Source organism: Aythya ferina, assembly GCF_964211825.1.
Source record: "Aythya ferina genome assembly, chromosome: 2".
NCBI classification, from domain to species: domain Eukaryota; kingdom Metazoa; phylum Chordata; class Aves; order Anseriformes; family Anatidae; genus Aythya; species Aythya ferina.
This window is the reverse complement of record NC_140297.1, coordinates 141860505-141875503: the sequence shown is the minus strand read 5'-3', so window position 1 is coordinate 141875503 and position 14999 is coordinate 141860505. Positions and strand designations below refer to the sequence as shown.

At 35.6% G+C, this 14999-nt stretch overlaps 1 protein-coding gene across 1 annotated transcript in view; it reads left to right on the top strand.

Annotated features, from left to right (window-relative positions):
• The window catches only part of ANGPT1 (angiopoietin 1), a 188221-nt gene that overhangs the window by 155896 nt on the left and 17326 nt on the right, over positions 1–14999 (top strand). The gene's annotated exons all lie outside the window — the stretch shown is intronic.

Sequence of the window (14999 nt, the reverse complement as noted above, 5' to 3'; positions counted from 1 at the left end):
TTTCCAATGTAAAATATTGTCATTTTGATAGGATTATCTTGATGAGTAATAATTATTTTTGTACAGTGTTTCTCCCTTCTAAGCCTCTGTTTCTTTATGCCATCCATATATGTTTGTATTAAGCATGAGTGTAAAACAAGTATTTTAGCAATGTTTATAAAAGCCTAGTGCCAATGGACTTCATTATCATCAAGGTAACAGCTCCCACTTATCCAATAACAATGGCAAAAGGGGCTCTGTGTTTCTTTAATCCTCTTCTGATGAAACATTTACAAAGATCTTCAACCTATGAATATTTGTATTAGAGTAGAATTTAGCGTATTGTAGAAACTAGAAACATCAAGTCAAAGTAATTTCTTTTTCTCAGTCGGGCTTTGACGTGAAACAGTTCCTGAATAAAAGAACCTTGTGAAGCTGAGATATTTCTGCATATTTGTCACTATATTTGTTCCTATGAGGGATTTTTTTATATCAAAAGTAGGCTGTGTAGGATATCCAGATATCTTCAAGATTAGATGGCATTTAAATTCAGGCTGTCCATCACAGGGACATAAGTAATGTCTTCAATTGTTTCTGTTTCTAATAATAAATTAAATAGCACAAAAATTTTAAATGTTACAATAGTTTTCTTAATCAGCACTTTAGAATTCTTGTTGCCACTTTTTCCTTCTGTAAATTTACTTAGGTCTTGTATAATGCCAGAAGTGTTAAAATTCTATAATATTTATAGTAACCATCAAAATGTTGATTACCATAGTAAAAATTTGTGCACCAAGTGTAAGAAGGACATGTTAGCATTGTTAGCATTTAGACTTTTTCATTACTGGTTGCAAATCACTGGTACACTGATGATTTAACATTACAACATAATGAATCTTTGAGTTCAAGGGCACAAACATTAAATGACTGTAAAAGAAGTAAAATTCAGAAGTAAAATGACATCTGGAAGAACTTCTTTACTGAAAGGGTTGTTAGGCATTGGAATAGGCTGCCCAGGGAAGTGGTTGAGTCACCATCCCTGAAGGTCTTTAAAAGACGTTTAGATGTAGAGCTTAGTGATATGGTTTAGTGGAGGACTTGCTAGTGCTAGGTCAGAAGTTGGACTTGGTGATCTTGGAGGTCTCTTCAAACCTAGATGATTCTGTGATTCTGATATTCTGTGATGAGAAAAGTATCTCAGTAAAATTTAGGTTTCTTTAATGCAGATTCCATGACCGTATCACTCTTCCTAGTATTACATAATGGCATGGAAAGCATTTTCAAGATGCAGATACAGGTCCAGGTCAAACGATTTAACCTGTACATTGTTCTTGTCGTAAATCTAGTTAAACCTGAAGAAACTGACTTTTCCAAATGCTAGGCCAAAAAAAAAAAAAAAAAAAAAGGAATGTGGATACATCCAATGAGATGTGTCTTTAAAGGATTTCAGTTAGACAAGTATCTTCCTGTGGATGACCAGGTTTTCTATAAAAGCGAACTTGACTCCGAAGTGTTGACAAGATTATGAATAATTTATTTAGCTTTATTGACAATATCTGCAGATAAAAAAAGTAATAATTCAGAAAGTTTTCTGAAACATCCACATTTTTCTGGTTTACTAAATGGGACCCCACCCTGACAGGCATGAGATTAATTTCACCTTTCATTAGCTGAAAGTTCAAACTTAAAATCTCCACAATGTGGAAGCAAAGAATGGCATGGACTGGAGAAAATCTCTGTAGAGATTCTAACAGAGTGATGTTCATTTTCTGTGCCTGCATAGAGGTTGGTTCTCTCTGCCCACTCTCTGAGCTAAACAGAAGCTGGACAGACCTGTCTATGTGGCACCAAGCCCAAGCTAATATATCCTGCCCTTGAGTGGGCTCAGTGTCGTGCTTATTACGACACTAGAGCTTCCAGCCAGGATGGAGTGTGGGCAGAATGAGCTCATGTCTGCTCAGAGACCCAACAGACTAAGCTTTCATCTGCCTGCAAAAAAACATGTAGGAATTCTTATAGTGACCCTTATTTAATCTAGTATGTTCATTGTTAAATTCTCCAATGTATGTTAGCAACTGCACAGCCTACCAACTCTAGGTTCTTTTTTTTTTTTTTTTTTTTTTTTTCCTATCATTATCAACCCTGAATCTGTGAACTTTCTGCCCTGATTTATTGTATTTTCAGGATAGTGCCAGCAAAACAGTGCGTTATTTTCTGTGAATTTGTTTTTTTCAGGAGTTAAAAAGCAGAGTGTATCTATGAGGCTTGAAGAGAATTAGAGAACGGGATCATCCCAGCTTTTTCCGGAGTCAGTAGCTAAAACAGTCGTAAAGAGTTTGTTGTTTTGTTTTACTTTGTTTTTCCTACTGAATAAAATCATAGCTGATTTTGCTGTGTCTCCCTCTGAAGTGAAAGTAATAAAAAGTTTTATTATACAGTATTTGTTCCACAGCAGCAGTGCAGTTGATGAGTTAGAGCAAAAACTGAAGGCATACACCATGTCTACAGAGCTACAACTTCACATAAACCTACAAATAGATCACATTTGAACATCTGAGTACAGAACTATTCTGGTATCTGAAGCACTGTGCTTTTTTTGTTGTGGTTGTTGTTGGTTGATTGGTCTGCAAAGTTAAAATAAATTTTCTTCATATCTCAAAGGAAAAAGGTACTCAATAACATTGGAAGTCTAACTAGGAAAAAAAAAAAAAAAGTGTTGTAATTTGGTTGCATTGAAGTAAAACCCTATGTACCTACCTCAATGACATCTGAATGAGAGAAACATTATTCTGAATCTCAGCTCTTAGGAGGTCATGACCTGTGTTTTTAGGGAAAAAACAAAACCAACAAAAAAAAATGTAAGACATGCTGATCGCTGTTAGCCTGGTCAGTGTGGCACCAGCAAAAAACTTGGATCATAAATGGGTGACAGTCAGTGAACCTTTCACTCATATATGACTGTTTATCAGCCACAAATGACGCCAAGGGAGTTGAAATATGTTTTAACAGTCTGTTTATATTTTTCTACAGAGGTCTTAGTGCCACATAACTCATTTTGGCATTTTTTAAACTAAATTTTGCATTCAGAAAACCAAGCAAACAGTGAAGCTAATATTTATTTTTCAAATAACTATAAACATTGCACAGAGACACTCTGTGTCAGTCACTTTTAAAATGTTACCTTTTCTTAGGTACTTACAATCAAAATGAAAGTACAACCTTTGTATGATAATGGAGAAAGCCAGAGAATGAGCATAGCATGTTGTAGGGCAGAGCCAATAAAGAGTAAACAGATCAAGCAAGAGCTGTTGCAAATTATTCAGTCTGGGGGAGGGACATGCTTCTGTATGTATTTTCATTCTACATCCTGTTTTCAATGTCATAATCTTTAAATTAAAAAAAACAAACAAACAAACAACAAAACTTAGTGTCATACTTGCAATGTAAATAACCCTATATGAGTAAGGGAGGCCTTTCTTCCTCTTTGCCCTTTTTCTTCTCTTTTCCTTCCTCTTTTTTATTATTATTTTATTATTATTATTATTTTTTTTCCAAAGTGGACTGAGGCCCTGATTCAGCGATGCACTTAAACACTTTTTTTTTTTTTTTTAAGCATATACTAAGTACTTTGCTGAGTCTGGGCCACCAGAGCTGTCACTTGTCACTGAAGGTCAAATCATTCTTGCTTCATTACTGTTGCACACTCTTTAGTGTGCATGCAAAAATAAATAAATAAATAAAATATATACTATGATAAGAAGGAGATCATGACAATTATGTTGTCCTCAATACAACTTTTTATTATTTCCATACTTGGAAATAATTACATTTCCTGTCATTTCCACAAAGCAATTCTTCAGTATCCTTTACTATTTGCTAATGTCATTTTCCTCAGCTACCAAATTAACCCCATTAATCTAATTAGTAGAAATTCATAAACTGTCAACTGGCTTCTCCATCAGGACTGAACAAACATAGGTAAGTGAATAGAAATCTTAATGAACAATTTATCTGAACATAACGTTCCAGAAAAACAGATTTGTATTTTCCTCTGAGATTCACCCAGTGGGAAGGACATATCCCTTGACATGAATCCCATCATAAATCTTGAAAATCTCATGCTGAACCCAAAATATTTATTTTAATGTGTTATTCCTTATTTCTTTAAATTTTAGTCTGTTGGCAGCTACAAACTCATTCCTTTCCAGACACATTATAGCAATGCTGCAGTATGATTTGAGAGGGTCATTAACACTGGAAAAATTTCAAAAACAAAATCTGTAAATGCCCAAAGGAGCACAAATGTAAGATTGCACTGCTAGCACAGAATAATTTCAAAGTATAAATAATCCAAACAAAATTGATGAAAAATTAATTGTAGACTATTACCATTTCTGTCAATAATGATTATTTTCTGTACAGTAAAGCTCTTCACAAAGAAAAAATATAGTGTAAGTATTTTAAAGATGCCTCCCACAATTTCAATTAGCTATTGTGCCTGTGGTAATGTACCCTGATCTGGTGGAAGGGGATAAGGAGCAGAATGTGGCCCTCCCAATCCACAAGGAAATGGTTGGCGACCTACTACAGCAGTTAGATGTATGCAAGTCAATGAGATCCACCCAAGGGTACTGAGAGAACTGGTGGAAGAGCTGGCCAAGCCACTTTCCATCATTTATCAGCAGTTCTGGCTATCGGGGGAGGTCCCAGTCAGCTGGCGGCTAGCAAACGTGACGCCCATCTTCAAGAAGGGCTGGAAGGTAGACCCGGGAAACTATAAGCCTGTTCGTTTGACCTCAGTGCCAGGGAAGCTCATGGAGAAGATTATCTTGAGTGTCATCATGTGGCACTTGCAGGGCAAACAGGCGATCAGGCCCAGTCAGCATGGGTTTTTGAAAGGCAGATCCTGCTTGACAAACCTGATCTCCTTCTATGACAAAGTGACATGCTGGGTGGATGAGGGAAAGGCTGTGGTTGTGGTCTACCTTGACTTCAGTAAGGCTTTTGACACCATTTCCCACAGCATTCTTCTGAAGAAACTGTCTGCTCATGGCTTTGACTGGTGTACGATTCGTTGGGTTAAAAACTGGCTGGATAGCCAGGCCCAAAGAGTCGTGGTGAATGGAGTCAAGTCCAGTTGGAGGCCAGTCACTAGTGGCGTTCACCAGGACTCGGTGCTGGGGCCAATCCTCTTTAATATCTTCATCGATGATCTGGATGAGGGCATCGAGTGCACCCTCAGTAAGTTTGCAGACGACACCAAGTTAGGAGCGTGTGTCGATCTGCTTGAGGGTAGGAAGGCTCTGCAGGAGGATCTGGATAGGCTGGACCAATGGGCTGAGGTCAACTGCATGAAGTTCAACAAGGCCAAGTGTCAGGTCCTGCACCTGGGGCACAACAACCCCAAGCAGTGTTACAGGATGGGAGGTGAGTGGTTAGAAAGCAGCCTGGCAGAGAACAACCTGGGAGTATTGGTTGATAGTCAGATGAATATAAGGCAGCAGTGTGCTCAGGTGACCAAGAAGGCCAACAGCATCCTGGCTTGTATAAGAAGCAGTGTGGCCAACAGGTCTAGGGAAGTGATTGTCCCCCTGTACTCAGCTCTGGTGAGGCCACACCTTGAGTACTGTGTTCAGTTTTGGGCCCCTCACTACAAGAAGGACATCGAGGTGCTCAAGTGAGTCCACAGAAGGGCAACAAAGCTGGTGAGGGGTCTGGAGAACAAGTCCTACGAGGAGCAGCCAAGGGAGTTGGGATTGTTCAACCTGGAGGCTCAGGGGTGACCTTATCACTCTCTGTAGGTACATTAAAGGAGGCTGTAGCGAGGTGGGGATTGGTCTATTCTCCCACATGCCTGGTGACAGGATGAGGGGGAATGGGCTAAAGTTGCACCAGGGGAGGTTTAGGTTGGATATTAGGAAGAACTTCTTTACTGAAAGTGTTGTTAGGCACTGGAATGGGCTGCCCAGGAAAGTGGTAGAGTCACCATCCCTGGAGGTGTTTAAAAGGCATTTAGATGTAGAGCTTAGTGATACGGTTTAGTTGTTAGTGTTAGGTCAGAAGTTGGACTCGGTGATCTTAGGGGTCTCTTCCAACCTAGGTGATTCTGAGATTTTGTGAAATGTGTGGAAAAAGTTTATTCAACCTAGATGATATTTCCTATTCAGTATTTAAATAATTTCTTAAGGTGATTAGAGATTACACTTTATTCAACATACAATTTATGAAAAAAAAAAAAAAAAGAAACTTTTTGAGAAAAACAAAATTTCAGTTTTGATATTTCAGCTCAGTAATTATATGAGGTAGTGTTCCTCTCATTGTTTTTTTAGCCAGCAGCCTTAGCCCATATGCACGACTTGAAGGAATATCAGGCATGATTCTTGATCAGAGTGACAGCATTTTATTTTCACTGTGTAAAAGTGTAAATGTTTCCATGAGGTGAATCACAGGAGGTGGTCTCCTTATAGGAGATAGATCAAATCAATGGCATTTTTTAGCATAAGTTATTTCAAGGATATTGACCTATTTTGTTTTATGTAAAGTCTCTGGATTCTGAATACATTGTCTCAGTATTAGTCTTTGTTTTCTCTTTTATTTTTCATATTCTATTCTCTTCTATCTTATTCTTACCACTTGCTTTCATTGCAAACAAAATAGTTCATACTGTATACTACTCCTGATCTCTGTTTCTCCTGCAGGGCAGGCCCACATAAATGTTAATTAGTTATCTCAATGCTTGATTTGTGACCTGCGATGTTATCACAAATGTGGAACTTGAAAGAGATAGACTAATATTTAAGAAAAGGGACATTATTATTTAAAATATCAATTTCTGTTCTGAAAAATAGTCCAGACCCTTAGGACAGTTACTTGTTTCAGGCAGACTAAGGCAGGCAAAGCTGTACAAACATTTGATTGAACCTCCACAGTTAAAGAAAAAGTGAGAGTGCAGTAAAATAAAGAACTGTCTACATTTAGGAAGTTACTTTTATTTTTTGTTAGTTTGTACATGTTATATATAGTAGTATATGCATATATACATAAATGCATATAAATATGTATATACAATTTTGGAACCTTGAGAATTAGACATTATATAAAACTCATCTAATACAGTGACAATGACTTTCTAATCACAAAAGGCTTTCATCTGAATAAGCCTGAGTTTTCTTCTAATAAGCACAGTAGGTTGTTATTCCAGTATATAAAGAGAATGTGTAATTGCTGAGTACACAGATAATGCTATAATGACTTTTTTTTTCTTTTTTCTTTTTTCTTTTTTTTTTTTTCTTTTAAACAGTTAGGCCTTTAGGACTTTAAACTGTATTTTGTAAAAGGATATTTATGAATTAATAGATTAATTCATAAATTAATAAGCAAGCATTCTTAAATAGGTTTTACTGATATCGTAGCTTCAGGCAAATACTGAGGAGAAAAAGAAAGTACGTAGCTATGTTTTCTTTTGCTTCACTGTAAATGGAGAAAAAATGCCACATTTAAATGTCATTGACACAGTTTTTCTGTCCTAATTGGCATGAATGGCATGAAACATAGAAAAGATTGAATTAGAATAATTCAGTTGTAGAGATGGACTTGTGGTACTTAACCTTCTTATATCAAAACCATAGTTTTGTAATTTTCAGCACACTCTTTACAAAGTAAAAAACAAATAACATCCAACAGAAACAAAACTGCATTTATTATATACTACTTGCACACATTAATTGTTGAGCATCAACCTATCTCATTAAGATTTATTTAATTCTTTGAGATGTCTATCTACGAAATTTGTAACTTTTGCAGTGACTTATGATTAATTTTTTTTTCAATTAAGTAAACAATGTGATAAGTATTTTATTGTGGTCTGTAAATGATATTTTTCAATGACACTTCAGGGTAACAAGATGCTAGTATCTCTACAGTAGTCATCAGAGTAAATTTAGCACTTAGAGCATGCTGATACATGAAGTTTTCCATTATATTTTATCTAAAACAGCTAATTAGGATAATATACAACCCATGTGGATGGCATTGGGTAATTAACATCACCCTCAGTACAAGGAAAGCATAGATTTATGAAATCCACTATTATTAAATACCCACATGAATTTCAACAGACTATATTTAGGAGATGTTTAGAACTCCAAGCATGTTTTGGAGGAATTATTAAATTTAAATTTTCCTAGAGTTTTGTGGGTCTTTGTAAATGCATTTTCAAGCAGGATTAATCAGTTCAGAGCTAAATAAAATTTCAAACTAATGCTCAGTTATACCAAAGCTTTACAATTTCCAATGAGCCCAAAGCTTCAATGGATGGTAAATATTAAAATAAAAATAAACAAACATTGCAAGTTTCAGCAATTCAGTAAAGGTAAGCAGCAGAATGTCTGATTACTTATCTAAACCTTAAAAACTTTTTAAATATGAGTTTCTGTGGAGGGTCCCTTTATTTCTGTGCTGAAAAATCCCCTTGAGAATCAGTTTTGGCATTTTTGCTGTTGGCTTCAGCCAAACCCAGGGAGTATAGTTAAATTCGATGAAAAATATTTTTACATTTTAAGTTAACCAAATTTCTCTAAACTTGGCTATGCTTGAGTCCTCGGCAAATGTTCAGTTAGAACCTCTATCTTTGAATTTTATTTTTTAAGAAGTTCATCTATCTATAATGCTAGCATAACAATTTGTATATATATATAACAAATTGTATAGTAATATATATATATAGTAATATATAACAAATTAGTATAGTAAACATATACTAATACGTTTACTGTTTACATGTATGTCTGAAACATTGATCACATTGAGTTACTTCAAGTTTAAAAATGAAAATTGTCCCTATACTTTCTACATGAACACAGTATACATTATAAAGTGATGAATCGTGATGAAAGTGGTAGTTTCTGTAGCAGCAGAAAATCTTAGCATTTAATTAGGTGGTGGTACAGTAGCAAGATTTAAACTTTTCATTAGTAAGGAGGTAACAAATCTAATAACTGGAAAGTTTAGTTTCAGATTTCTGTGGAAAAAAGAAATATGGTGGATGATTTTGTTTTAACAAGTATTGTGATGAAAAACAGTTTTAACAGAAAATGGTAGTATTGTTTTAAAGTCTCTCCTCTGCACTGTGTTTGGTGAGAGATTAGAGTAGAGGGAATTAGTTCTGTTCAACACATCATTGTCATGGTAGCCTTTAAATATGTTTCTGTCCCTGTTAGCAGCAAAAATGAGTGTTGCCGTATGTTTCCTCTCCATCACCACCATGTTACTGACATCAGCTGCAAACTTAGCTCACACTGCTGCAGAGACTGTTTCTGTGGCTTCTGTAGCAAGTATTTCAAGTAGTAGAAGCATATGTTTGCTTGTTCACTATCCAGAATAAACATATTTTTAGACATTTTTTGTAAGCTGTGACAAAGCACCATTTGTCTGCATAAAGCAGTATGGCAGGCCGCTCGCCTTGTGGTAGGAAAAAATTGTCTAGCAGTAAGTCTGGATATCTTTTTGGATATCTTTTTATCCCTGCTTACTGTACCTGGTTCCAGGGAATATAGTACTTGAGTCAGTTACTAAAGAAATTTAATATAGGAAAGACAAATTTGTTATGTTATTTCTATAAATTCACATCCAGTACATCACGGAAGGTTACTAGGCTCTTAGTAATGTTACACCAACTTAGTTTGGTGTAATGTGTAGCTCTGTTTTTCTCATGGCTCAGTTATTAGCTGACACATGTCAGCCTGCATCATCAGAAGCCTCCTCTTTATCAGGTTTTTCTCCTTTGACAATTCAGGTGTGCGTGGCTCAAACACAACCTAAAATTAGCACAAGCTCTTCAGAGAGAAAGCAAGGATTTCTGTTAATAGTGCGCCATCCCAAGAAGAGTCTACTTACCACATGGTGTTTGATGTCCCATAGGCTATACTGAGGCAATTATAAAGGAAAACTGTTCAAATACATTTACTTCTGTATTTTATTTCACCATTTTATCTTTAAAACTGGAAGATATATGTTCTTACTCCGGATATATTGAATTAATATTTTTTATGTTATGAAGGGCTGGCACATTTCACTTGTCTCAACAGGGGAATGGGCAAGGAGTTGCAGTAATGTCAAACTTAATAATTAAAACATTGAGTCATTGCTACAGAGCAGCAGAGGAGGAATACAGAGGTCATCTTGTTTTACACTTTTCTTAAGGAATTGTGGGAGGAAATTATTTTCATGTGCTGGCAGCAAGAATATTCAGTGCCAAATTAAAAATCTGTTCAAGTTGTCAGAGCTACTTACTCCATTATTCAGGTTTTTGACAGTTTGCAGAACCACTGTGTCAACTGTTTGCAGAGTTACAAATTCTATTAGGAGTGCAATAAAGTTAAATAAATTATGAATTTACTACATGCACTGTTGCCCAGTTTGGTCTAAATTTAGGAGTAGGAAGACTTTAGAATTGCTGTGCTTTTACAGTTAATAGTGATGTTTTTCTGCAGACAGACATCAGCTGTGACATTTCTGTTCTTCATATTGTTGATACTTTTATATCAGTCATTCTGGAATGGGCATCAATAAAGTTATCAACTCATATAAATGGGTTAGAAACACCTCAAAAGATTGTGAGAGTAGTGGTGAATGAACCCTATCTTGTTGTTTTAATTTCTCCAATGTAATTTTCTTTTGTTGAGAGTGGCTTTTAATTTAATTCTAATGATCATCTAATGATCTCATCTGCTGTTATGTTCTTGATAGTTAAACAATTTAAATATATGATGAAACATTAGGTTTTGTGTTAGTTTTGCTTTCATAAAGAGAGTAGTCACTGCCCTAACAAAACTTGTTATATATATTTTTCCCTGAAAATGTAGGCTATACTTAGGAATAAAGTTTATTTTCTTCTTCCCTTATAAGCATTCATATAGGTACCCAGGCAATCTAACTGTAATCTGAAGGGCAGAAGCACTGACAATAATGCCTTGCACTTTGCAACCCAATTCAGTCTCTCAGGACACTACCCAATAACCACAAGTGATTCATGCTCCATCTCCAACAAGGAGCCCATGTTTCCACTGAATTGAGAAATGTGTGCAAAGGGATGTTTCTCTTTATCCTTTAGTGAGAGAATTCAATATTGAAAAAGTTGAATACCAGAATTAAGCCTCCCAGATAGTTAACATGTTAGTTTTAGCTTCATCTTTAACAGGATTCTCAGCCACAGCAGGTTTTCTTTGGAATGATTATTTAGATTTTGTCTCCTCTTTACTGTATATTATCTATCATTAAATATTTGGAATACGTCTTTATTATAAAGGTACTTTTCCTATTCAGGGGCAACTGTTACTGAGGGTTCATGCAGTTTTCTAATGTATTCAGGAAAAGGCTTATTGAGAAAATTTACGAAGAGCCAACAATAATTAATATAACTTTAGTAGTTGTTATGTTTTATTTAATAGATAAATTATACATGATTCCTAATAATCAAAGCATTTTTGACCAGAAATATGAACTTAAAAGAAAGCTGCTCTCTGTTTCTGATTTATTTATTTATTTATTTATTTTTACTTCATATTATTACTGTTAACGTCTAGAAATAAAAGAGTGACCTGAGAATAATCTCTTAATGGGTCCTCCTAAATGTTTGCAGGCCAATGGGCTTTGGTTCATAAAGGGACTTTATTGCCTACATATCACAAATGGAGTTCAGTTGACTAATATAGCAATTCATAAAGCTCTACCTAATCTAAGTAAGGGTCTTTAGTAATGGGTTTCACTTCATCAGACTGAAGCTATCTAAATTTTAGATGTCTACTTCACACTGACCATTCTGGCCTAAGTTAACTAGTGTAAGAAACTAGTTAACTAGTGTAAGAAAATAAGCATTTTTAGGAAATAATCTTGCTCTATATTAATTATATATCAAAGCCCACTACTTGACAGAATGAGTTGTTGAACCTCAAAATGAGCTTGTTACTGGATGCAGATTTAAGCCATCTATCTTGCTTCTTAATTACCTTTATTTTTTTACCTAAGCAAGTGTGAATCACATGCAAGTTAGTTATTAGTAAAATAATGCTTCAGCCTCAGGCACTTCAAACCTAGAGGACAAAATAATGATAGTCTTTTGCGTTGTAAAAACAAACATGCCTTTCACACAGCTAATACAGAGTACAGACAATGTGAACTTTTACATTAACATGTGTAGACATATTCCCACACTCCAGGAGTAACCAATAGTTTATGGGCAGGGCTGAGATTTAGGTACCTTCTGCTCCTATTGAAACTGGGTGAAAAAAAAAAAAAATCCTGTAAGGAGAAGGCTCAGAACAGGAAACGGGTTTAGGATTCCAATCCCCATATATTCATTCTGTTCAAAGACACTTGCCATCAAAATTAACAACACCTCCCTTGAGGAGGGATTGTTATTCAGGATTCCTTCCTGCCAGTCATGTGGAATGAGCAGGTGACAGAGAGAGACATTTTAACCTGTTGAGGCTAAATGAGAGACAAAAGGGCTGTGGGAATTCAGAGGCATCTCTCTGCAGATTTCCCAAAGGCAAGCTTTTGATATGTCCTTCTCATTCATCATATTGTATCTTTTAAACCCTACTTCGAGAATCTTGTTTTTCTCTATTTTTCTATGTTAAGAAACATAGGCCATTACTGGTGTTTGTAAACTGCAATAATGATTTGTGCCCAAATCTTTATTGCTATGACAATGGAAATGGCAGTTATGAATTTGGAGCTTATGTTAACTCATAAAAATGACCATGAACACTGGGGTAGTTGAGGTGGTATTCCACATCTCCTAATGATGACTACTAATGTTTGCAGTGAGCTAATGTATTTTTTGTTGATTTCCAAAGTATGCATTAATCACCAAAAAAGCTGGAAGAGACTTGCAGACATCTTAACTCCGTCATTGAGAGACTGCTTTAAATGAAGGACTGAGTGATATCTAAAGACACAGGCATTACAGAAAGAAATAGATCATACCTAAATTCTCGGAGTCCTAGACTGGAAGCTCTCACTAGTTCCAATAAAAAATAAATAAATAAAAATCTGATGTTAGGTGCTCTATAAGCAAATACAATACAAAAGAAGAAACCATCTCCTTTACTTTTAATTAAAATTTAGCACACTAATTTTTCACAAGATTTTTTGATTGCACTTGTTTTTTAGTTCTTCTAATGTCTCGTTATCTATGATGCAATCTTTATGATTGCAGGTTCCAGAAATATAGAACTGTTTTTGAACTTTTTTTGGACTTATTCCAGGTTCATCTGTTAAACTCATCAAACATGGTGTGAACACAGCTAAGCTTGTTATGTTTGAAAGAAGAATTCCAGATTATCAAGGTGATCAAAAGGGAAATTTACTCAAAATGCAAATTTGAATTGTCTTTTCAGGCTTCCCTACAGATTTTTGTGTGACATTTTTAGAACTATTCTTTCCACACAATATACTTTGCCTTGGTTTTAAGGGACTAACAGATAGTGGAGTTGTGTCACACAGTAGGAATGGTGAAAAGCAAAAAGCAAAATATGCTTGAGAGTTCTTCCTCACCATCTGTTTATATAGATCCTAGCTGTCATTGCAACAATAATCACATGGAAAAAATGCAGAGGGAATTTCTAACACTCATGTTAGATAAGAGGTAACAGTTGCCTTTTTTTTTTTTTTTAATATGCTGTCTTTCCTGTAGTACATCAACTAAGAAAGTTCTCTAAATTAATGCTATTAGCTTCTGCGTTCCTCATAGGGATCTTAGCATTTCATAATGACATCATCAGATGGCCTCAAAACTTAATATACACATGCAATATTTCTCTTACTTCTGTTAACTCATGATTTATTTGCTAATGCTTATTTGTTGCCATTTCAATTCCACTGTACACAGATAAGGTAGACTTTGAGTTTATTTGAGCATGAATTTGTTTTTCCCACCAAAACTGTAAATCTGAGTAGCATTTCTAATGCTGTCCCAGATCCTCAGAACTTCCCAGCTGTTAGCAAGTGGGAATGATGGAAATGTAGCTCCTTGGCTTTTGTCTGGAATTATTTTCTTGTTTGTTTGTTTGTTTTGTTTTGTTTTGTTTTGTTTGTTTGTTTGTTTTTAACTTCCTTTCCCATTTCTTCAGGAGCAACCAAGAAGAACTCCACCATGAATTTCTGTCTTTTCTAAGGCAGGGCAATTCTGTCCTTATTCAGAGTTTACTTTGAAGGTCCAATCCTACCAATTTTGTTCTGAGAATAATAAAAACTTACCTAAGCCTAAATATTAAGGTTAGCTACTGCTGCCAAGAGCTACAAGGTTCATCAGTCACTAGTGCAGGACAGTGGTGTGCAGACTTGATATCTCACATCAGGTTGGTTCTGATCCATCTGGCTTAAATAGAAGTTCAGAAAGAAAAGAACTGACTGCTTCAGTCTCAGTTTTATTTTTTACTTCAGGCCTGATTTTGGCCCAAAGTAGTGCCAACTTTACAGTATTTATTTATTTATTTCCTAACTTTTGGCAATGCCTGTTGAGGGAGAGCTGCCCTAGCAAGAGAATTCCTGCTTTAAAATATGGCTCACTTCTTCACTGCTGCAGTATGGTAAGCCTACTACAGTTGCTTGTTTCAGGTTTAGAGCTAACCTAAGCTCTATCCTTGTAAAGTCACTGGAGACCTACCAGACAAGTGGTGTTGAGGGAAAGTCAAACATTACTGGAAAGATCTAAATCTGTGCTGAGTGGAATGTTTGTAAAATATCGATGCAAGAGTATGAGCTTGTAAATAATCCTAATGCCCTACCCCTTTGGGGAAAACATTGCACACCATCACACATTGCTCATTTCTTTATTGTTTTCTTACAGTATAAGAATATTTTTTATTAGACTAAGTGGGTTTTATAGTGTTGATTGTTAATAAAATAAGGTCTGGCTAGCATTGTCTTTCTGATTTAAGTAAACAGCTATTGCTTTCTGTATTGACTTTATGACACTTCTGTGAGCTTTGGTGTTGCTGATATAGTGAGGATGTATG